The 22,970-nt window shown below is 43.8% G+C and overlaps 1 long non-coding RNA gene across 1 annotated transcript in view; it reads left to right on the plus strand.

The window, feature by feature from the left end:
* Nucleotides 1–22,383, plus strand: part of LOC125927984 (uncharacterized) — a 46,854-nt gene extending 24,471 nt beyond the window's left edge. The window contains exons 2-3 of the long non-coding RNA XR_007459517.1: nucleotides 17,475–17,538; nucleotides 18,303–22,383. This is a non-coding gene — a long non-coding RNA (uncharacterized LOC125927984). The remainder of the gene's footprint in view (nucleotides 1–17,474; nucleotides 17,539–18,302) is intronic.
* The last annotated feature ends 587 nt before the right edge of the window (nucleotides 22,384–22,970 follow it).

Here is a 22,970-nt window from a genome sequence, read left to right on the forward strand (position 1 = left end):
TCTTTCTTTCTTTCTTTCTCTTTTTTTCTTATTTATTTGTAAATTTACATCCAAGTTAGTTAGCATATAGTGCTCTAATGATTTCAGGAGTAGATCCCAGTGACTCATCCCCTATGTATAACACCCAGGGCTCATCCCAACAAGTGTCCTCCCTGATGCCCCTTCCCCATTTAGCCCATCCCCCCTCCCACACCCCCTCCAGCAACCCTCAGTTTGTTCTCTGTATTTAAGAGTCTCTTGTGTTTTGTCCCCCTCCTTGTTTTAATATTATTTTTGCTTCCCTTCCCTTATTGTTCATCTGTTTTGTATCCTAAATTCCTCCTGTGAGTGAAGTCATATGATATTTGTCTTTCTCTGACTAGGTAATTTCACTTAGCATAATACCCTTTAGTGCCATTCCACATAGTTGCAAATGGCAAGATCTCATTCAAAGTTTCTCTTTGAACTGTACCTGGAAATTCCTGGGTTATGAGACATGAACATTTTTTAAAGATTTCTGGATGCCATTGCCTTGCTCTCTGGATTCATGGAATCAGATTTCAACTCCCACCAGTGATGTCTGAGGGCTGTGTCCCCCACATCTTTTCAGTGCTTGTGATTTTCTGACTTTTGCATATGAAACTAATCTGATGGGTGTAAAGTGTTATGCATATATATTTGGTGGTAGGGTGTGGGCAACAGCACATTTAAAAAGCCCTTCAGGCAAATTATTGAGTAGCCAGGGTCAAGAGCCACTGATCTATATACTGAAGATACCCATTTTCACTTAGTTGTCCGTCAGCAATTTCAGACTTAGTATGTCCAACACTGAAAGCTTGATTTCCCACCTCCTCCCCTCTGCTTACCCATTTCTCCTGGGATCTTACCATCTTGGCAAACAGCATGCATCATTGTTCTTCCAACTGGTCAAGCCACTGATTGCCCCACTTGCTCTGTCCGTTTTTTTTTTTCCCCCCAGTCCATCAGTCGGTCCTGCCAACTCTCCTTCTAAAATCCATCCATACCTTTCCCTGTATTGCCACCACCCTAGCCAAAGTCACCACCACGTTCTCTTCCCGGTATATTTACCACAGTGGTCTCCAACCCAGTTTTTTGTCTGTTTGTGTTTCTTTTTTGCCTTTGTTTTTACTCCTCTCCAGAGCATTCTCTACAGAATGAGCTTTCAAAAATGTGAACCAGATCATTTTATCCCCCTTCAATTGTTTCCCGAGTGTGAAATACTTTATTGTGTCTCTTCGGGGTCCTGTGGGGTTTGGCTTCTACTTACCTCTCCAAACTTCTTCCTTTGGTCATTCTTCTGTCTTGCTCGCTTTGCTCCAGCTGCATTGCCCTTCTGGTAATTCTTGGAACACTCCAAACTCAGCCCCTACGTCTGAGACCCTGCCACGTCTTTTCCTTTGATCATCCTTACTTGAGTCTTTTTAGACTCCATACTTATCACGTCTCAGCATGTCACCTTGCCTGAGAGCCACTCTCTGACTATCCTGGCCTGGAATCAGTCTCCTATATTCTTTAGTATAGAACTGTTGTTCCTTTATTTATTATTTTGTTGCTTGAAGACTTTTTGTATTCTCCTTCAACTAGATTATAAACTCCATGAGGCCAGGGACCATGGTTGCATTGCCAGATTTAGCAAAACAGACAACACAAAAGACCAGACAGGAATTATGTCAAACTTTATCACTTTGGGGAGAACTGACATCTTTATTATCTCAAGTCTTCGAATTCATGTACATGGCATGTCTCTCTGTGTATTTAGATCTTTGGTTTTCTTTCTTTCTTTTTTTTTTTTTTTTATTTTTATTTTTTATTTTTTTAGCGTTTATTTTTGAGGTAGAGAGAGACAGAGCATGAACGGGGGAGGGTCAGAGAAAGGGAGACACAGAATCCAAAACAGGCTCCAGGCTCTGAGCTGTCAGCACAGAGCCCGACGCAGGGCTCGAACTCACGGACCGTGAGATCATGACCTGAGCCGAAGTCGGCCGCTTAACCCACTGAGCCACCCAGGCGCCCCTTTCTTTCTTTTTTTTAATGTTTGCTTATTTATTTTGAGAGAGAGAGAGAAAGAGAGTACCAGTGGTGGGAGGGGCAGATAAAGAGGAGAGAGAGAATCCCAAGCAGGCCCCGCTTGAGCATGGGAGCCTAGGTTCCCTGGGCTCCCATCTGTGAGATCGTGACCTGAGCCAAAATCAAGAGTCGGACGCTTACGCAGCTGAGCCACCCAGGCACCCCTTAGATCTTTGGTTTTGTAAGTTTTCAGCTTTATGGAATTTCTGAACATGTTTTTTTATACTTGGATTTATACCTATATCATTTTTTGAGCAATTATAAATGGTGTTATATTTTAAATTTTGGCTTCCATGTGCTCATTGATAGTACATAGAAATACAATTGAATTTTGTATATTTGTCTTGTATTCTGTCAACTGGCTGAATTCATTTATTAGTTCTAGTTGTTTTTTTGTGGATTCCTTGGGATTTTCTGTGTAGAACATCATGTCATCTGCAAATATAGACCATTTTATTTCTTTGTTTTTAATAGTGTTATTTATTTGAGAGAGACAGACACAGAGTGGGGGGAGGGACAGAGAGGGGCGGGGGAGAGAGAGAATCCCAAGCAAGCTCCATGCTGCCAGCACAGAGCCCGATGTGGGGCTCAAACTCACGAAACCACGAGATCATGACTTGAGCTGAAACCAAGAGTCGGTCACTTAACTGACTGAATCGCCAGGTGCCCTGTTTCTTTTTTGATTAGTATATTCCTAATTTTATTTTCTTACCTTATTGCACTGGCTAGAACTTCCAGCACTATGTTGAACAGCAGTGGTGAACAATAGCCTTGTTCTCGACTAGCTCATTTGTTTAAACGCAAACCTGCAATGTTCCATGGAGAGACCAAGCATAGGTGTTAATGTTAATCTCACAGTCAAACCAGGCCTCACAAGATACCACCTGTGTGATCTTAGAAGAGTAGCTTTTGCCTTCCCCATATTCCCTCATCCCCAAAGTTGAGATACTTGTGCCTTGGCTTTGTTAGAGGGCACACAGGATGCAGAGGTTGGGAGCTAGGTTCCCTGGGCTCGGATCCCAGCACCACCACCACTCCCAGCTGTGTGATCTCAGGCACGTTTCTTACTCTCTGTGCATCTGTTTCCTCCTCTGTGAAGGGAGGAAAATAAGATTAGCCACGTCATAAAGTTGTTGCAAAGATGGACTAAGTTGATAAGTGTAAAGTGCTTAATACCCAGCACCCAGGAAGAGCCAGGGAAGTGTTTGTTCTTGTTGTGAGGTTTGAATGAGGCTTGAACGTGTGTCAAATGCTTGGCGCAGGGCAGATGCTCAGTAAAGCTTTTTCTGACACTAAGTCTCGTGCTAACTAAAAATAACTAAACAGCACTGAAGGGCTTGTAATGAGAAGCAACAACCTCCTTCCTCTTCTCTGGAGGCAACCATTTTTACCTTTTTGAGCTATTTTCTAAATAAGGAGCTCCTTTACCTGTTCCTTGATGTATCAACTTTAGATATTATCTGTTTACATCCTGAAATAATGGTGGAGGGTTTAGCTCTCTTACACTCCCTATCTCCCATCCTTTTAATATGACGATATCGCTGTTTATAATTCGATCACTAGCCAATACTGTTCACCGAAGAGCCAAAAGGTGTGTTGTGATTATATTTCTTTTCCTGAAAAATTTTCCTATTGCCCTTCTTTTTTTTTTCTTTCATTTGTACTACTTGCCTTTCTCATACACATCATTTTTTCAAGTGCTCAATCCTATCAGTTACTCTATCAGATTCACTTTTTTTCTCCCCCAGTGACTTCCATGTCTTATATTATTTTCTGTTACTGTCATGACGGTCACAAAAAAATGAGTCTTTTTCCCTTTCACCTCCAGCCTAATATCACCCCCCAGTCCCCGCTGGCTGTCGTTACCTGCCTGCGTCTCTCTTTGTTCCTTTCCTTTTCTGTCCATTCTTCTGGTCATCTCACTTCTCTTTCCCGGCCATGTTCCTTCTTGGTCCATCCATGTGGCCTTCTCAACAGTCCACTCATAGAAGTAGTATTATTACTCTGTCAGTCAACTTTTGGCTCATTATAAATCAGCATTTTGAAGTGTTCTCATTTACATAGGGCACCCCAAAGATAACTTGATCCACAGCAAAAAGGGCAATTGTGCTAATGCATATGTGATTGAGGCAGAGCCCTTGCAGGGAGTAGCTAGCTAAGGGCAGCTGATTATAATGAAAGGCTTAAGTAAGGCAGAAATGCTTCAGACATGACAGGAACACGGGCTGAAAGACCTGATGATCTATTTCAGCAGAAAAATATCCATCAAAAGAGAAACCTCTCCTAAAGGAGTGCCCAGCCAAGGTGTGGGTCTTAGAAGAGCTGGATCCATATTTTAGGAGCAACAACCCACTTTGTTGACAGGTCGTAAGTCAAGAAACAAGTTTAATAAAGAATTCATTGAAAAACACTATTTCAACACCAAGCTATAAAGGTGGCCCCAGAAGAGTAGGACTTAGGGTTTTTGAACATATTACTGGTTGATATCAGGTGTTGAACTTAGAAAGGGTACTTCCCTAAGATTTATAGAGCAGTGTCCAAGCATCATGACCTTGGACCTACCCCAGAGGCCCATGCATTATCTAAAGGAATCCATTCGGACCAACTCGGTACCTATCTGGCTTTCGCTGGGCGTTCTCTGCTCGTTGATTCCTGTTGTGTACGAACTCGAATTACCTCTAGACAATGGCTCTCACACTTTCCCCACCTAACTTCCGTATGACTGTTCAAACAACCGGATGGTGTGGAAACCAATTTGACATACATTTCATATATTAAAATAAAAAATAAAAAAAATAAAACAACCGGATGGTGGTCCCTGAAGGCCACGTTGCTTCATGGATTTAGGCTTCCACTTCACCTCCTCTTGGTGTCCTAGTCATTAGTTAGGATTTTACCTCCCTCGTTCATCTTCGACCCGTCCCGTGGCCTATGCAGCTTGAACGGGCACTGCTTCTCCAGCTCCTGTTTTATTAAACCAACTGCTGATGCCAGTTCCTTGTCTGGTGTCTGAGTTGGGTCCACCCCAGGCCTTCTTTCCCCTGACCGATCCCCGCTTTCCCTGATACCTAGAAGAGGGCGTCTGGCAAGTCCTCTCATTCAACCTCCCTGCGTGGCATAATAATTTCTCTTTTCTCAGAGGTGTGACCTAAGGGTCATACTCCGAGGCCACGCCCATTATGAAACTACAGTGCGGGGCAAGGGAGGGGGAGACTCTATGTAGAAGCACACCCACCAGCTTCGGAAGTGCTCTTTGTTTCCACCCCACCTCAATCTCATGAACTGTTGAACTTAGTTGCCTTTTTTCTCCTTCTCAATCATCCTGCCAAATAGTAGCGGAGATGAGGTGACCCTGGACAGTGGGGAGGGCTGGGTATTGAAATCAGCTTGTTGGGTGCTGAAGCAGAAGCGGGGGGAGTGGAACAGAGAGGTCACAGCCGATGCATTCACCGGGGTGAGTTATGTCCTCAGTCAGCATTCATCCTCTCTATGCTTTATGCAGTCTTTTTTGACTCCCCCAGCTCACTGGGGCCGCACACATACCTGCATCAGCCCTGAAAGGAGCCTTCTGAGGAAAAACAATCCCCTGAGGAAGGTTTTCCCCGGCCAGGTTCCCCTGAGACATCTGCCATCATTGCTGCCACCATCTATTTTCCTTCTGGTGACAGAATGCGTTATTCTCCCTGGGGAAACACTCCTTTCCCTGCGCTAAGCCTGTGTTCCAGGTAGCCTATGACCCAGGTGTGCTTAATCCGGGTTCCAGTCCCTCTGGCTGTCGTGTTCACTTAGGGATGGCACGTGACCCAAACTCATCCAATCACTTGTGATCACTCCTCCTGTCGGAAGAGTATCCTCTTTCCGTTAAGGTTGTTGGGAGGATAAAACCTAAACCCAAAACTGACGTCAGCCGTCATGCTTTGATGAAGAGTCAACTTGCTTGGTAAAGCAGCCAACATACAGGAAAGCAGAGCCAGGCAGAGATGGGAAGAAATGAAACTGAACTGGGTAGCCGTCATTTGAGCCCCTGGATCCAGTTGTGCCTGAAGCTGTATTTGCCACCCCTTGACTTTACAGCCATTTGAGCCAACAGTAGTCCCTCCTTAATTTTTTAAGAATTGATTGAATACTTTTATTATTGTTATTGTTATTATTATTATTTATTTATTTATTTATTTATTTTTTTACGTAAGTCAGTTTGAGTTTCTGTTAATTGCAACGCAAAGAATCCTGACTAGTACAACCGGTTATTTTATTGAAACTCCCGTACTCGGAGGAACATGTTTGCCAAGTTTTATGGTGCATTTTCAGATATTTGTCTCCCCAAAGTTCTGTTATGATGTTTTGGGATTTCTCCTCTTTTCTCTATACTCTTCCCCTCAAGGATTCTTTCTATCTCAGAGTTGGAACTATGATAGGTCACCCATGCTCCTCAGCGTCAGCAACCTATTTGGGAGTCAGAAACATACTTCACTCACATTTTCCAAAAGCAGTTGTCTTTTAGGTGGAAGAATTCACGACGTACGACTGGAAAGATACGGAGGTTTCCCATCTTATAATATCGCCATCCTCAGCTTGTGAACGGGTGTACATTTTAGCAGGGAAACAACAGAAGGTGCTTAGGCTCCCAGGCCAGCCCACAAGACCAAATTCACCCCGTAGCGTAGGTGAACAATAGTGCTATCCCTGATTATCCCATAGGATCAGTCACCACTGATGGGGTTATATGGGGATAGTTCATTCAACATTCTACCCGGAGAGAGAGTAAAATCTGTTTCCCACCCGTACTCCTACCGTCTCTCACCCCCGACTGCCGGATACCGCGGCAAGGCTTCTACTAAAATTCTGGGACCTACCATTTCAGCGGGGTCCCCTGCAACTACCATTTGTATGAAGAGACTCTTTGGTCTAACCCAGATCATCTTCACTGGCTTGCAAAATTCAATATATACAGAATTGAACTCACTCCTTCCTCCCCAAACTGTCACTCATATTCCCTAACGTGGTGGGACAGCTACGGGCCCAGTTGCTGAGGACAGAACCCAAGGAGTCATTTAAGACACACATCCCCTCTTAGTTACTTGCTATCGTCAACCAGTCGCCGCGTCCTACACGTTCTCACCTCAGATGCTCATTACTCCGTTCCTTTTTCTCCACCCCTCTAGTCACCTTCGTCATTAGGCCTTCGTAAGTTCTCACTGGGGGCTTTCGCCTCGGAAATGGTCTTGCTGCTTTTTCCGGGCTCCCTTAGTCTCAGTTGCACGCTTCGGCCCGGGAGACTGTTCTTCAATAGGAGTCTGGTCAGATTGTGGCCTGCTGATATCCTCCGTGGCCCCTCACAGGATTTAGGCTTAGGTTCACTGGCCTTATCTTAGCACACAGGACTCCATGTGATCTGGTTCTTGACAACTTCCCTTTTGCTTTAGCCATTTGGGGAGTGGCCACATTCATTCTTTCCATAAACATTTTTCCAGTGCCAGGGACTGTCCTTTCTTGGCACTGGGAATACAGCGGTGAACAGAAACAAAATCCCTGACCTCATGGAGCTCATTTTTTAAAAAATATTTTATTTATTTTTGAGAGAAAGAGAGTAGGCGTGAGCGGGGTACGGGGAGGGGCAGAGAGAGAGGGAGACCCAGAATCCGAGCTGTCAGCACAGAGCCCGATGCAGGGCTCGAACCCACAGTCTGTGAAATCATGACCTGAGCTTAACCGAGTGAGCTACCCAGGCGCCCGGCATGGGGCTTCTTTTTAATTGGGGATGGTGTGTATCAGAGGCAGTAAGTACGATGGAGAGAAAGCAAGAAAGGAGTAGAGAGTGACAGGTGAGGGCGGCATAATTTTAAAGAGGGCCCTCAAGGAATAGCTCAGTGAGGAGGCAGTGCTTGAACCTTGACTTGAAGGAGGTGAGGGAGCAAGCCATGTGGATATCTAGTGGAAGATGCAGTAAGTGCAAGGGCCCTGGGGTGATTTCAAGGATCGGTAAGAAGGCTAGCATGGCTGGAACAGAACGGGAGAGTGAGAGGGAGTGGGTTCAGGCAGATCACATTGGGTCTCGTAGACCCTTCATTGTAGCTACTTTGTTATCCTGAGTGAGATGGAAAACCACTGGATTGCCCTGATCCTAAGAGCAATGTGCTCTGAACTTATGTCTTAAAAATGAATGATTTGTTCCCTAGAATGTGTCACAACTCCTCCTCCATCCTGACTGTGATTGACATTGTTCTCCCTGCTGGCAACAGCCCTCCTCACATCTTCATTTCTCTGAGTCACCTCTTCATCGGGACCTTCCCTTACCCTGAAGGTCGACGTAGGTGCATCTCTCGGTCCTCAGAGCCCCGTCATTATACGTGTTTACGGATTGAGGAAGTGAATGAGTAAAGGTGCAAATCTGGTGGAAAGTGAAGAGTGCCACGGATGCCAGGGGGAGGCAGAGAAGCAGATGCTCCTCTTAATAACTAACATTTCCCGAGCTCGCTATCTGCCGAGCATTACGCTAAGTGCGTCCCACGGATCGTGTCGTTTAGTGCTCTTCTGCTATTGAGGCTGTTTCGAAACCCATTTCACAAGGAGGAGACTGATCACGGAGAGGTGAAGTGACTTATCTCAGGTCCTATACCCGGCAAGGGATGGAGATGGGACTTGAACCAGGCAGTCAGGGTCCAGTGGGACTTCATACCCAGATAAGTGCCCCCCCCCCCCCAGTTGTCACCTGTGGGACTTGGGGAAGTAGCTAAGATACCCTGGACTCAGCTCCCTCATCTGTAGAATGGGAATGTGATTATTTGTACGGATTACATTTGATGAGTCTGATAAAGATCCTCCAGTCCCCAGCTCATGGCTCTTCATGTGTTTTCTGAGACAGTTGTCCTGTCTCACAGCAAGACGGCCAACAGACCCAGCCCTAGCAGCCAGCCTGCCCCATCTTTTTAAAAAAAATTTTTTTTAATGTTTATTTATTTTTGAAGGAGAGAGAGACAGAGTGTGAGTGGGGGAGGGGCAGAGAGAGAGGGAGGCAGAGAATCTGAAGCAGGTTCCAGGCTCCGAGCTGTCAGCACAGAGCCCAATGCAGGGTTCGATCCTACAACCCTGGGATCGTGACCCGAGCGGAAATCAAGAGCCAGACGCTCAACCGACTGAGCCACCCAGGTGCCTCTTCTAAACTATCATTTTAATGGAAAGAAATGAGTATCTACTGGGGGTTCACGCAGAACGTCACAAAAACGTAGAGAGGTGGCCTTGGGATAACCGAGGCACGGTGACGCTATGTGATGTGCTCCTACTCACATACGGGATTGAGGCAGAGCTAAACTGGGGTCCTGGAGTTGTCTGACCCTGGGACCAAATCGTTTCCTGCCTGCCCAGTGGCATCAGATAGAGGAGGCTCCTGCTGGACCGATGAGCGAGACTGCCCCAGGGGCTAACGCTGTCAGACAAGTACTTTGATTAGCTTCTCCAGTGGCCAGTGATACAAACCCACTATCAACTGGCTTACGTTAAGAAAAAAATGTCCTAGAAGGGACACTGGGATGTTTGACATAAGAAAAAACGAACAGTTAGAACCTGGGCAGGCTGCAAGCAGGATCTGTCGAGTCATTGAGATGCCACAGAGCTGTCTCTTGTCTCGTTCCCAGGTCACATATTCCCACCTCTATTTGCTGGTCGGTATGTATGCTTCGTACTTTTTCAAGAGACTGGCTCTGTCTGCTTTTACAATCCCGGCGGACCCTGAACTCCCAAGTTACAGGTCTAGCATCCAAACAGCTTCCCATATTCCCTAGCATCTATCCCTAATATCCTCAGCTCCAAAGAGAGAAGAGATCTGTCCCAAGCTGAACCTGTGTCCGCACTGACCCACTGAACTATGCTGTGAACCAGGGCCAAGTAGGCAAGTCAATTTGACTGAAGTCCAAAAGGGAAAAGGTAGTTCTCAGAGAAGAGGGTGGGTCAGGGGCTCTTGGGTCAGTTATGCTAAAAAAAAGTTCTAAGTAAAATAAATGACAGTGAACTGATCATGAATATGAACACCTAAAATATTTTTTTAAAAGCAAAATTTTAAAGAATATGAACACCTTTATATGATTTAGCATTTTTCTTTATACAGGTAAGCTGCTCATAATGAAATTGAATCTAACCCTAATTGTACTACTAGGACTCAAAAGAAGGATAAGTTTCTAAACCTGAAATTCTACAAGATTGCAATCAGTTCCTGTGGTTTGAACTTCAGAGAGTCTATAAAGTCAACAGTCTTTACAGGGGACTGTCATCCTAGTTCCCGAAAAGCCTCTGATGCCTCCTTTCATTTCTTTCACTTCTAAATTTTCTATTTTTTTTTTTTTTTACTGTTTATTTATTTTTGAGACAGAGAGAGAGAGAGGGAGACACAGAGTGCAAGTTGGGGAGGGCAGAGAGAGAGGGAGACACGGAATCTGAAGCAGGCTCCAGGCTCTGAGCGGTCAGCACAGAGCCCGTCCCAGGGGCTCGAACTCACGAACTGCAAGATCAGAACTGCTTCCTAATTTTCTAATTACCATTAGTACCCATAGCGTCCTGCCTTCTCTGAGACTTCTTTCCAAAAAGAAGTGATTCCTCACTCATCAAGTTTTCTTTTTCAGCAGATCGGCATAAGCTGGAAAAGGAAGAGGCATGTTTCCGTAATCTCGATGCCTTTCTTCCTATAACTCCACTGCCTCTACTCAACACCAAGTATTTATTTATTGTTTATTTTTTTTTTTATTTTTATTTATTATTGAGCACCTGTTAGGTGCCACGACTTGCAACGGAGGCAGGTTCTAGTGGCTGCTGTTTCATTATCTTGCTGCCCTGATAACAGATCTTCTTAAAGGACAGAGTCGCATTTTCTCAGGCTTTCTAAAGAACATATTAAAAATTAGCTGGGGCGCCTGGGTGGTTCAGTCGGTTAAGCGTCTGACTCTTGGTTTTCGGCTCAGGTCATGATCTCGTGGTTTCATGAGTTTGAGCCCTGAGTGGGGCTCTGCAGCACAGAACCTGCTTGGGATTCTCTCTCTCTCTCTCTCTCTGTTCCCCGTCGCCCCCCTCACCTGCACTGTTTCTGTCTCTCTCAAAATAAATAAATACATTTAAAAAATACTTAAGCTAGGTTATACATGGATAGCTCCAAATATGGATCTGGAAAATTCAAAATGAGTTGAAGATTTAACACAGGTTGCTTCCCCTCCTCCCCCCTTTTAAAGCATATACCAGAATTTCTTCAGCTTACATGTTTTCAGTACTCTTGGACTGACGACATGGTTTATACAGCAGGTTATGAGTCAGAAAGTATGTTGTTCCCTCTCATAAGCTAACTTGTAATTGAACCTCAGCTGAAGTGTGTACCAAACTAACACTTCCTGTTAAGGATGTTGAAAAGTAGTAACGCATTCTTTGATTGAGCCAGCTGAGATGGTTTTGGGGGGAGAGACGGCTGGGGTCTGAGATGCGCCCGCTTCCTGTTTGTGTGTTTGATCCTGGGGCAATGGCCAGCCTTCAGGACAGCTGCTGGAGCAGCCCAATCCACGTTTGTTCACGAGTTTCTTTTGGTCAGGAGACGAACGCCATGAACTCTCCCAGTCTCCTTGCTGAGAGGGGAAGGATGCTGCAAAACCTGGCTTGTTGCCAAACCTCCTGGAAATGTCTATTTGCCGTGCTTTGCAGAGAGATGTCGATGATTGAATAATGACGCTTGAGTTCTTGACTGCAGCCTGTGGGGGATGCCTCTCTCGTTTGCCACCTGAAAAGCTGCAATTACCAAAATTGCTTATAATGCCTCTCTTTTAGGAGTTCCTATTAGGAACCCCTTCAGGAAAATTCGTGCATGCATTCATCCATTTCTGCCTCCTCATGGCCCGTTTGAGCAAACCTGTTCTACCGAAGCGCAACGACCCTGCCTACCAGAAGAGACAACTCATAAATTTGGATGGCTAAGACGAGCTGATCACCTGGGATGAACCCAGTGGCATGCTGGGAGATGTTTGACAGACAGCTTGCTAAAAAAAATTAAAAGCTCTGATTTGTGGTGTCTGCCGATTTCCCTGGTGTAAATACGGTCTCCGCGGCTGAGTTCGAGCCACCAATGTGATGCCACTTGAAGGTGGATCTGGTGGGGAGTTGTGTGCCATGGCCCCCGTGGGTCCTATGAGCTGGCTGTGTGTGCGCTATGCCCAGATGTTCACACCCCTGCTGCTGATCTTCTTTTCTCCCTCCCCCTCCCGCTCCCCCTCCTTCTTTTCTGATCTCTTAACCCCAGCATTTGCTTTCTTCTCCCTTCCTTGTTCCTGCTTTGAACCCTTAACCTGTTCTGCAGCCCTGACTCAGTTCTCACCTCTGGCTCCTTTGGATTTCTTGTGTGCGATGTTCTCTTTCCAGCCCACGGGGCTCTCCCTCCTCCTGCCCGGCTGCTGCTTTGGCACTTGCCATTTCAGGACTCGTGGACAGAAACTCCTTCCCAAAGGCTCCACTCTGGGAAGCCAAGTCCCTGCTCTCATTCACAAGGCAGACAGGCTGCGGCTCCCACAACACAAGCTGGGGGCGGTGGCGAGGGCAACATTCACAACGGACAGCACGGCCGTGATCGAGCGAGGGGACGGTGTCAAGGGCACGCCCAAATTCGGATCTCCACCCTGCCGCTTCTTCTTGTATTATCCTGGGCATGGTACTCATCTTGCTGTTTCTGGCTTCTCATCTTTAGCACAGAGGGCCTCATTGGGCTAGTCCTTGATGGAACAGATTTATATTTATAAAGTGCTTAGAATAGCGCCAGTCACCCAGTATGTGTCGTGCAAATGGTTGTTAAATAAATAAGACCCATTCCACAAATATTTACTGGGTACCTAGTTTGGGCCAAGTGCATGTAGGAGGCATTGTGGGCACTTTGGAGACCGAAACGGTTTCTTCTCTTCGCTGTTCCCAGTGTAGCTCAGGGAGGGGACGTAACGTGTATACACAAACTGCCGTGATGGAAAGAAGAGAGGAAAATAACAATTATTGAGAATTATGTGGTAGATACTGTGATAGGGACTTAATATCCATTATTTTATTTAATATCATTTGGTTATTATGTAAGAGGTATCATCTTTATAACATTTACATTAAAAAATTATTAGAAAGACCATGGGGCCCCTGGGTGGCTCAGTCGGTTAAGTGCCCACTTCAGCTCAGGTCACGATCTCACAGTTCGTGGGTTTGAGCCCCCCCCCCCCCATCAGGCTCTGTGCTGACAGCTCAGAGCCTGAAGCCTGCTTCAGATTCTCTCTCTACTCCTCCCCTGCTCACGCTCTGTCTCTCTCTGTCTCTCAAAAGTGAGTAAATGTTAAAATATTTTAAAAAATTATTAGAAAGACCAAACATTTAAAATCATTTGCCTGCATCTTTTTCATGGATTATCAACAGTTCCTTTTGATTATACAATTTTTTTTTTCCTGATGGGGCATTTATGTTTTTAAATGAATTTTTCCTTTTATTATGGATATTTCAAACATACACAAGATAGACGCAATGATATAACGAACTCCTAGGTACCTGTCATCCAACCTCAATCATTATCAACCGATGGATGATAATTGTTTTGATTTGTTCGTATCCCTGCTCACTTCCCCCATCTAAGTTATGAAAAAGGAAAATTCCAGACATCCTATCATTCCACTGGCACCGTTCTCATTTTACAGGTGAGCAAAGGGAAGCTTAGAGACTTCAGATGATTTGGTGAAGGTCACACAGCTAATAAGTGGCAAAGCCGGGACCCAAACCTTGGTCTGTTTTACTCCAAAGCTTTTAACTGGAACGCTAAAATTTAAGAGAGGCTACAAGAGCTCAAGGGAGGGAAGAAAATGGGAGTTTAGAAGGGAATCCGAGACGGCTTTGCAAAGAAATGGCACTTTAGGCCATAAAGTGGAGGTAGAGACTTTTAAGAGAAATGAAGAGCTTGCATTAAGGCACAGAGGAAAGCGATTGTGCGTTGAGCAGTGGGTTTGAAGAGTATTATTATTTAATGCGTGGCAAGCAGGTTAACTTAATCAGAATCCTCCAAGGGGAGGGCCTTGTTTAAAATGCTGATTGCTGGGACCCCACCTTGAGGGAGGGACTGACTGTGGTTTGGGGCATCCAGATCTATTTTTAACAGGCTTCCCTGGAGTGTCTGATGTGCTCTGCAGTTTGAGGACCGCATGGCCGCATTAGGCGCATTAGGCAGGACCAGCAGGACTCTGGAGATAATCACTCAGCAATTTGGCTTTTGTTTTCCACTGTCTGTTCAAATCCATTCCGTAGCCCTGAGGGAAATCCCAGAGAAGCCCCACAAAGTTCCAGGTCATTGTTAATCAGGTCTCCACTCATCTCAAGCCGAAGAAAAGTTTTATTACAGCAGATACATCCCACGCAATACTTCAAATTCAGCTGAAAGATTTTTGCAAGGAAAGTGAAAGCCTAGGTCATGCTTGGGCTGGCAGTCTACACTGGGGAAGCAGAAAGCAGGGATCTTTTTCTCCTCCTGGTTCAGACTTCTCCTCTTGTCCCACTCATCAGATTGCTTCCAGATTTTCCAGAGCAGCAGTGGAAGGAGGGAGAGTGTCAGGTATAGAAAAAAAAAATCCTTTCTTTTACTTTAGCACTGCTCTCTGGAGAGTCAACTATTTTGGTTTTGCAGATTCCTAAATTGGTCTTCGTATGTGTTTGTCCTGTTATTCAGCTTTTATGCCGAGTTTTTAATTTTAGCAAGCCATTATTTAAATTTCCAAGAGTTCTGCTTATTTTTATGGTTGGCAGCCTAATTTTGATTTAAGAATGTGACATCGACTTAAATAGCTCTTAGTACATTCATTAACTATACTTCCGTCCGAGTTCTCTTTGGATTCCCGTGTTAACTTTACTTCATTTGGTGTTAGTTCCTCTTTTACTCAGCCTCCTACCTCTCTTTCATGCTGTTTGCCTCAACTGTTTGGTTGTCTGGATTGATCGGTGTGGGTCTTCCAGTGCAACTGAAAATCACTGGCTCAGGCAGTGAAAGTGGATTATGATCACAGGGGATTTGTCGTGGGAATACATAAGGACAACTGAGTTTTCCTTAAAGAATGCAGAAGATGCTTGCATTCTGGGCAAGGGGACTCCTTATCTATTGGGCCATCTGGAAGCGCCTGGAGGCACTGATTTGCTTCTCGCTCAAGCCCTAATCCTTCCTCATGGGATCCACCTGTGGCAGACCCCCTACTGCATAAAGAGGAATGTTCTTTTACCCGGAGAATCAATAATGCAAGGATGATTCAATATTAGGTTATCTAAATTACTATGCTAATAAATCAAGGGAGAAAAACCATCCAATTTAGACAAACGCAAAAACACATTTAATAAATTTCAAAGTCCAATGCTGATATTAAACATTTGGTTACATTACAAAAATGGACATGTACCCAACACGACAAAATATGTAAAATTCACACACCTTTATACACATAGCAAAAAAAGTCATTTTTCTTCACAGTAAAACATGAAAGGGAAGGGAAAAAAAATGACACCTACAGTCACCACTATTAATATCTTTTTAGTATATAGATAATAAATGTTATATATAAAATTTAAAAATAACAGAAACATACAGTGGAAATTGAAAGTCCCTCCTCCCATAATATCATGCTCAGGAAATAACCGATATGAATGTTTTGATGACTTTTCCCCAAATTTTACTTTCTTTAGCAAATACTAAGACTCATGATGTTTTTCAGACGGATTACAAAATAGGATCAAAGAACCAGCCAACGCACTTAGACAGGAGTGTAGAGTAGCATAATGGTTTCAATTCAGGACACGAAGCTGTTGTTGTTTTTAAATTCAAATCTATTTTTTTGAAGTTTTTATTTTAATTCCAGTTAGTTAACATACAGTATGGCCTTCGTCTCAGGTGTACAGTTTAGAGATTCAACACTGTCATACACTGGGTATTCATCACAGCAGGTGCACTCCTTAATCCCTAGCACTGGTTTCACCCATCTCCCCACCCACCTCCCTTCTCGGAACCGTCAGTTTGTTCTCTATAGTTAACATTCTGTTTCTCTCTCTCTCTCTCTCTCTCTCTCTCTCTCTCTTACCACCCCCCCTCCCCCGCCAAAGTTGTTATTTACAGATGTTTCAATTATTTATTGATGTGTAACAAACCACACCAAGACTCTGTGGCTTAAGATAACAACCCTTTTATTTGCTCAAGATTCTGCCAGTTGGAGTGGTTCTTTCTCCTGTCTCTTTCCATGTGGTCCCTCCAGCAGGGGAACCAGACTTCTTACAGGGTAGATCCAGACTCACAAAAGCACAACAGTAGAACCTTCTAGGCCTCCTTAATTCTTGGCACAGTGGAGTGCCATCTCCACTGCAGTCCATTGATTAAAAGGAAGTCACAGGCCCAGTGCAGAATCAATGGCAAGGGACTACACAAGGATGTGAATACCAAGAGGCGTGGTTTGTCGGGACCACAGTTTAACAGACTGCCACCACAGATGATACGCTTTTGGTTATAGACAACCCAAAAGAATCAACTGGAAGGTAATTAGTAAGAATAGGAGAGCTCAGTGAAATGACCGGCAACAGAGCAGTTGACAACAATTATACACCTGGGGGGGCCTGAGTGACTCAGTCAGTTGGGCGTCCGATTTCAGCTCAGGTCATGATCTCACAGTCAATGAGTTTGAGCATTGGGCTCTGTGCTGACAGCTCAGAGCCTGGAGCCTGCTTCCGATTCTGTGTCTCCCTCTCTCTCTGCCCCTCCTCCACTCACACTCTGTCTCACTCTCTCAAAAATAAATACACATTTAAAAAAACTTTTTTTAAGCAATTATATACCTAAGCAATGTTGCAAAGTTTAATAAAATCAGAGATAGTATTTACCATGCAAAGTTTACCATAGTTATTTTTCATGAACATTTAGCCACTACCACATAATGAGTATTATGCCAGGCTCTGGTGATATAGAGGGACACAGAATAGACACAGATTTAACCCTCATGAAACTTACAGTCTAGAGAAGTGGACATACATTAAACAAAGTCGCAGAGGTAGGAGAGAACTGGTGCATTAGTTAGCTATTGCTGTGATGAACGCTGTGTAACAAATAGCTCCCAGGTCTTAGTGGCCTAAAAAAATAAATACCTATTGTTCTGCTCCAGAGTGTCTATCGCTGGTGAATGCTAGTTTTGCATACAGGGTGGGCTCAGGTCTGTTCCACTCATGTCTCCATGTGAGACCAGCAGCTAATTAGAGTGCTCTCCTGCCAGATGACAGAAATCCGAGCCAAACCGTGCCTGCCCATTTAAAGCCTCTGTTTGCACTGTTTACTTACATTGTGTTGGCTAAAGCAAATCACATGGCCGATTCCAATAGCAATGAGACTAAGACGTCTAATTCTGTTACAGGGAGGAAGTGAAGAAATAGACATGATGACCTAATCAACCACCATCAGTAATTTCAAAAACCGAGGTAAGTCCACTGGGGCTTGGGTGTCATGAATGAGGACAGTGGTGGGATATTTAAGGTTGAAGTGATTGATAGGTATGGGCCAGATCGTTTACAGCCTTGTTGGCCTTGCTGAGGACGTTGAATTGCATCTAAGGGCAATGCAAGGCCACTGGGGCTTTCAAGCATGAGAGTGATTTGGTCAATTTACCTTTTAAAAAAAATGCTGCTGTGTAAAGAACGGAAGAAGAAGAGAGAACATAAAATAGTTATCGCGTTATTGTAATAAGTTAAGTTGGTGGCTTGGCGTGGACAAGGAGACTGATGGTGTAGATGAGGAGAGGTCAAGGCGTTGAGATATGGTGTCCTTAGATTTGGTCAGGAGTTGGACGTGAGGTCGAAGGAGAGCTCAGGAATGACTCAGGTGCTGGACAACGGCACCAGGTGAATACAGGTGCCCTAATTGCACCGGGGAGGATCTGGCAAAGGAACAGAATGTGACGAGGTAGATTAAAAGTTCAGTTTTGGAAATACTGAATTCCATATTCTTGTGAGACAATAGCCATAAATATCTAGGGATAAACTTAACAAGCATTGTGAAGGATCTATATGAATAAAACTATAAACCTCTATTGAGGGCCATAAAAGAAGATTTGAATCAATGGAGTGTCAAACCTTGCACTTGAATAGGAAGACTCAAAATTGTAGAGATGTCAATTTTCACTAGATAAATCTATAAATTCAATGCAATTTCAATCAAAATTTCAATAGCATTTTTTTTTTTTCAGAACTGGTAGTGATTACCAGGGACATTCTCTAGAAGAAGAGTAATGAGAAGTAACCTTCTCCATTATATATTAAAATACATTATCAAACAACAAAATTTATAACAGCAGAACATAGACCGAGGGGGTGCACTGATAGCTCAATGGCATGGAATAAAGTGTGGAAATACGGATCCAGGAACGGATGAGGATTTAGTATGTTACCAGGATAGCATATCCACGTGGTGAGAGAAGAGACTCTTCAGTAAGTGGCTTAAAGACAACTGGATAGCTGTTTGGATAGAAAAAGAGACAAGGCAGCATTCATGAAGCTCTACTTTTCTCTTTTTCTCTGCTGTGTACTATTCTATTTCAGTATAGCATGGGTTAGTAAGTTATATTCCTATTGATGTGCTTTTAGGCTCTTCCTTTTTGTTATAAACAATAACGTGAAGAGATAATTTTTATATAGCATCTTGGGACAAACGTGTAAATTGTTCTCTAGTGCAGATGCAGAGATGTGAAATTGCTGGTTCAGAATGCACGTACTTTTTTTTTTTTTAATGTATGTTCTCAGGTTGGAGCCCCCAACCCGGGGCTTGAACTCAAGACCCTGAGATCAAGACCTGAGCTGAGATCAAGAGTTGGACACTTAACCGACTGAGTCACCCAGGCACGCCTACTCCCCCCCAACTCCTTACTATTATTATTATTTAAGCTTAATTTTTTTAATGTTTATTTATTTTTGAGAGAGAGAAAGAGTGCAAGCGGGGAGGGGGGCAGAGAGAGAGGGAGACACAGAATCCAAAGCAGGCTCCCGGCTCTGAGCTGTCAGCGCAGAGCCCGACGCGGGGCTCGAACTCACAGACCGTGAGATCGTGACCTGAGCCGAAGTTGGACACTTAACCGACTGAGCCACCCAGGTGCTCTGTTATTATTATTTTTTATTAAGGACTGCTTCATTTCCATTTTGAAATCCCAGACGAACTCCAGCAACAGGGGACAAGAAAACAGGCATGAAATAAGCTCAAATAAAATGGATGGATCAAGTTAATAAAAATAAAAGCAGAAATAAATGAAACAAACAAACCAAGAACAATAGTTGAGATGATCACTAAAACCCAAAGCTGGAGTTTCTGAAAGAATGATACGCACATACCAACTTCCTGCATGTAGGATGAAGGCAAAGAGAGAAGACACACGTGATATGATGCAGGACGAGAGGGCACGGACACAGAGGAGATTCTTAAAATTAGGAGACTTCTTCGTGCAGCATCCTAGCTGAAGTCAGAGGGTGAGGTAAGAGCCGCAAATAAGGAAAGTTGCCGGAGAAATTCTTTTGTAAGCTGGGCTGATGTTGGAGGTAGATATGCTCTTGCAAAAATCTAACGATTTTTCTTCTTTGAATCCCATCGTTATTTTTTTGGTTCATGGCCGACTTATGTGAAAAATGTCTTTAAACTATTGAATTACCCTCAGAGCGAGATGCTCAAAGGTAGAAACGGACTGACCGTGTGGATAGCAGTCACATCTTGCTCGTGTGAGGCATAACTTCTTTAACTGGAATGACAAGAGGAATTATCCACGTGGTTTAAATTGTTAGGCTCCCTTTTCCCTTCTTTTCTTTAAAAAGATTTTTTAAAAAATGTAATAGAGCATACATAGCAAATTCACATAATAAATGTGTGAATGATATGATCCAGCTATATAACTTCATACCAATCCGTTTGAAAACCTAGATAAAATGGACAAAAATGTCAAGGAGATTATAAGTTACCAAAAATTGGTCCAAGAAAGCCAATAGAAAACACTTACAAAAAACAGAAATGGTGGTTAAGGGCCCATCTACCAATATGCCCCTCCCTCCCTATCACCCAATACTCAAGCCTTTTGTAGTTATAAGTCAAGTTCTACCAAATCTCAGAGGGGAGCTCGCTCACATCTTACATTTCAGAGCTTAGAAAAACACAGGGACCCACCAATCTTATTTTGTCAGGCTAGTGTATTTCTGATTTCAAGACAAGAAACTACAATTACAGGCTAATCTCACTTATGAATGTAGAGGCCAGAACTCTAAATAATACCAGATAATTGAATCTAGTCGTGTATTAAAAGAATAATAGATCTTGATCAAGTAGGATTTATCTGAGAAATTCAAGTTGGGGAATCAATGGAGATATCAATGTACCTGACTGTATTTAGGGATTAAAGGGGGGAAACCATTCCATGGGTACTGGGGAGACGGTTGCTAAAATGCAACATCTTTTCTAGATAGAAATAGAAATAGTCATAAAGGGTATCTACCATAAATATACAGCAAATTTTTTTTTTAACGTTTTTATTTTATTTTTTTTGAGACAGAGAGAGACAGAGCATGAATGGGGGAGGGTCAGAGAGAGGGAGACACAGAATTGAAACAGGCTCCGGGCTCTGAGCTGTCAGCACAGGGGCCCGATGCGGGGCTCGAACTCACGGACCGCAAGATCGTGACCTGAGCGAAGTCGGCGCTCAACCGACTGAGCCACCCAGGCGCCCCAGCAAATATTTTTTTTATTGAAGTGTAAATGACACGCAATGTTACATTAGTACAACATTGTGACTTGACAACTGTATACATGATGCTATGCGGCTACTATCTGTTCCCACGCGATGCTGTTACAATACCATCCACTATATTCCCTGAGCTAATAGACAGCAAATGTTACCCTTAATGGTGAATCTTTAGAAACATTGTCGTTAAGGTAAGAAGCAACACACGGATGCCTGCCTTAACTACCAATGATTACAATGCTACTGAGGGCCTACCCAAGGCAACAGGACGAAATAAATGTGAGGAGATAAATACTGGACAGGAATATAGAATTTACGGAATGGCATTGACGGAAACGTGAGCACAAAGTTCTCTCTGCTCTCTTTGCTGTCAGTGACACTTAAAAAAACAAACACACAAACCCAAACCACGTAAGGAGCATAATATATTTCCTCTTCTGTAACTCGATTATATACATGGCATATCTCTGTATGGGCACACATACATTAGGTGAATTAATGCAGTTTGTTTAAGTAGGTCCCTACTGATGAATGTTGATTTCTTCCAATTTGCGAGGTGGGGGGTGGGGGTGGAGGAATATTGTAAACACTTCTTTTCCTTTGAGTCATTGTATCTGAGGGTTAGATGTCTAGATCTTGAATTGCTAGATTAAAAACAGCCCAGATGTCTTTCAGCAAGTGAATGGGTAAGCAGATTCTGGTTTGCTTTGCATTCCAAGCCATGGAATACACCCCAGCGATAAAAAGGAACAGGATACAGGGGCGCCTGGGTGGCTCAGTTGGTTAAGTGTCCGCCTCGGCTCTGGTCATGATCCTTGCAGTTCATGAGTTTGAGCCCCGCGCTGACAGCGCGGAGCCTGGAGCCTGCTTCAGATTCTGCGTTTCCCTATCTCTTTGCCCTTCCCCTGCTCACACTCCGTCTCTCTCTCTCACTCAGAATAAATAAACATTAAACAGTTTTTTAATTAGAATAATTTAAAAATTTAAAAAAAAATGAACGGACTACACAACTGGGAAGAAACTAAGGAATTATGTTGGGTGAAAAAAGCCAATCCCAAAAGGTTACATGCTATGTAATTCTTTTTATATATAACATTTGTAAGTGACACAATTTAGAAATGGAAGACAACTCAGTGATTGCCAGGGGTTAGGGATGGGGTGGGATAGGATGTGGAGAGTCATGGGGGGAGGTAGGGCTGGTCAAAAAAGGCAACAGAGATGATCCTTGTGGTGATGGAACTGTGCAGTGTATCTTCATTGTCGTGGTGAATCCTAATGGGGATAGGTGAGTCCAAATGTGAAATTGTATAGCACTAAACACACACACACACACACACACACACACACACACACACACAGACACACACACACACACGTACAAGTAAGAAGGGAAATCTCAACCTTAATGCCAATATCCCGACTGTGATACTGGACTCTAGTTTTGCAAAATATTATCTCTGGGGATACTGGGGTAAAGAGTACACGGGATCTCTTTGTATTCTTTTGTGTGAATCTACAATTACCTTTAAATCTATATTAAAAAATTTTAAAAACACCTCGAATTAAAAAAGGGTCTACATAATGTTCAATTTTTATTTTTGGCAAGTTGCCCTCCTGAAATGTGCTTCGGTCGGTGTGTACTCTTAATGCCGATAGGGCATATGGGAGAGTCTATATTCCTCCAAATTTAAGCAACAAAGAGATACTACTTTCGGCATGTCAAACTGGAAGGAATTAAGAGTGATATGTATCCCACTGTTGGCCAGAGTGTGGAAATAGTCACTCTTCAATGTCATTAGTGTGTGCTGTATGTTGGGGTCCCCAGGAAGCAGATTCTGAGGCAGAGTCATGGGTAAGGGCTTTTTTAGAGCATGTTAATGGGACCCACCAGAAGGACAGGTGGAAAGCAGAATTGGGCACAGGGAGAAATTGAGCTAAGACGTAGTCTCAGCTGGGGCGCCTGGGTGGCTCAATCGGTTAAGCATCCAATGTCGGCTCAGGTATTGATCTCACGGTCCGTGAGTTCGAGTCCCGCGTCTGGCTCCGTGCTGACAGCTCAGAGCCTGGAGCTTGCTTTGGATTCTGTCTCCCTCTCTCTCTGCCCCTCCTCCACTTTTATTCTTTCTCTCTTTCAAAAAACAA

The sequence above is a fragment of the Panthera uncia genome, chromosome E3, assembly GCF_023721935.1.
Source record: "Panthera uncia isolate 11264 chromosome E3, Puncia_PCG_1.0, whole genome shotgun sequence".
Lineage (NCBI taxonomy): Eukaryota > Metazoa > Chordata > Mammalia > Carnivora > Felidae > Panthera > Panthera uncia.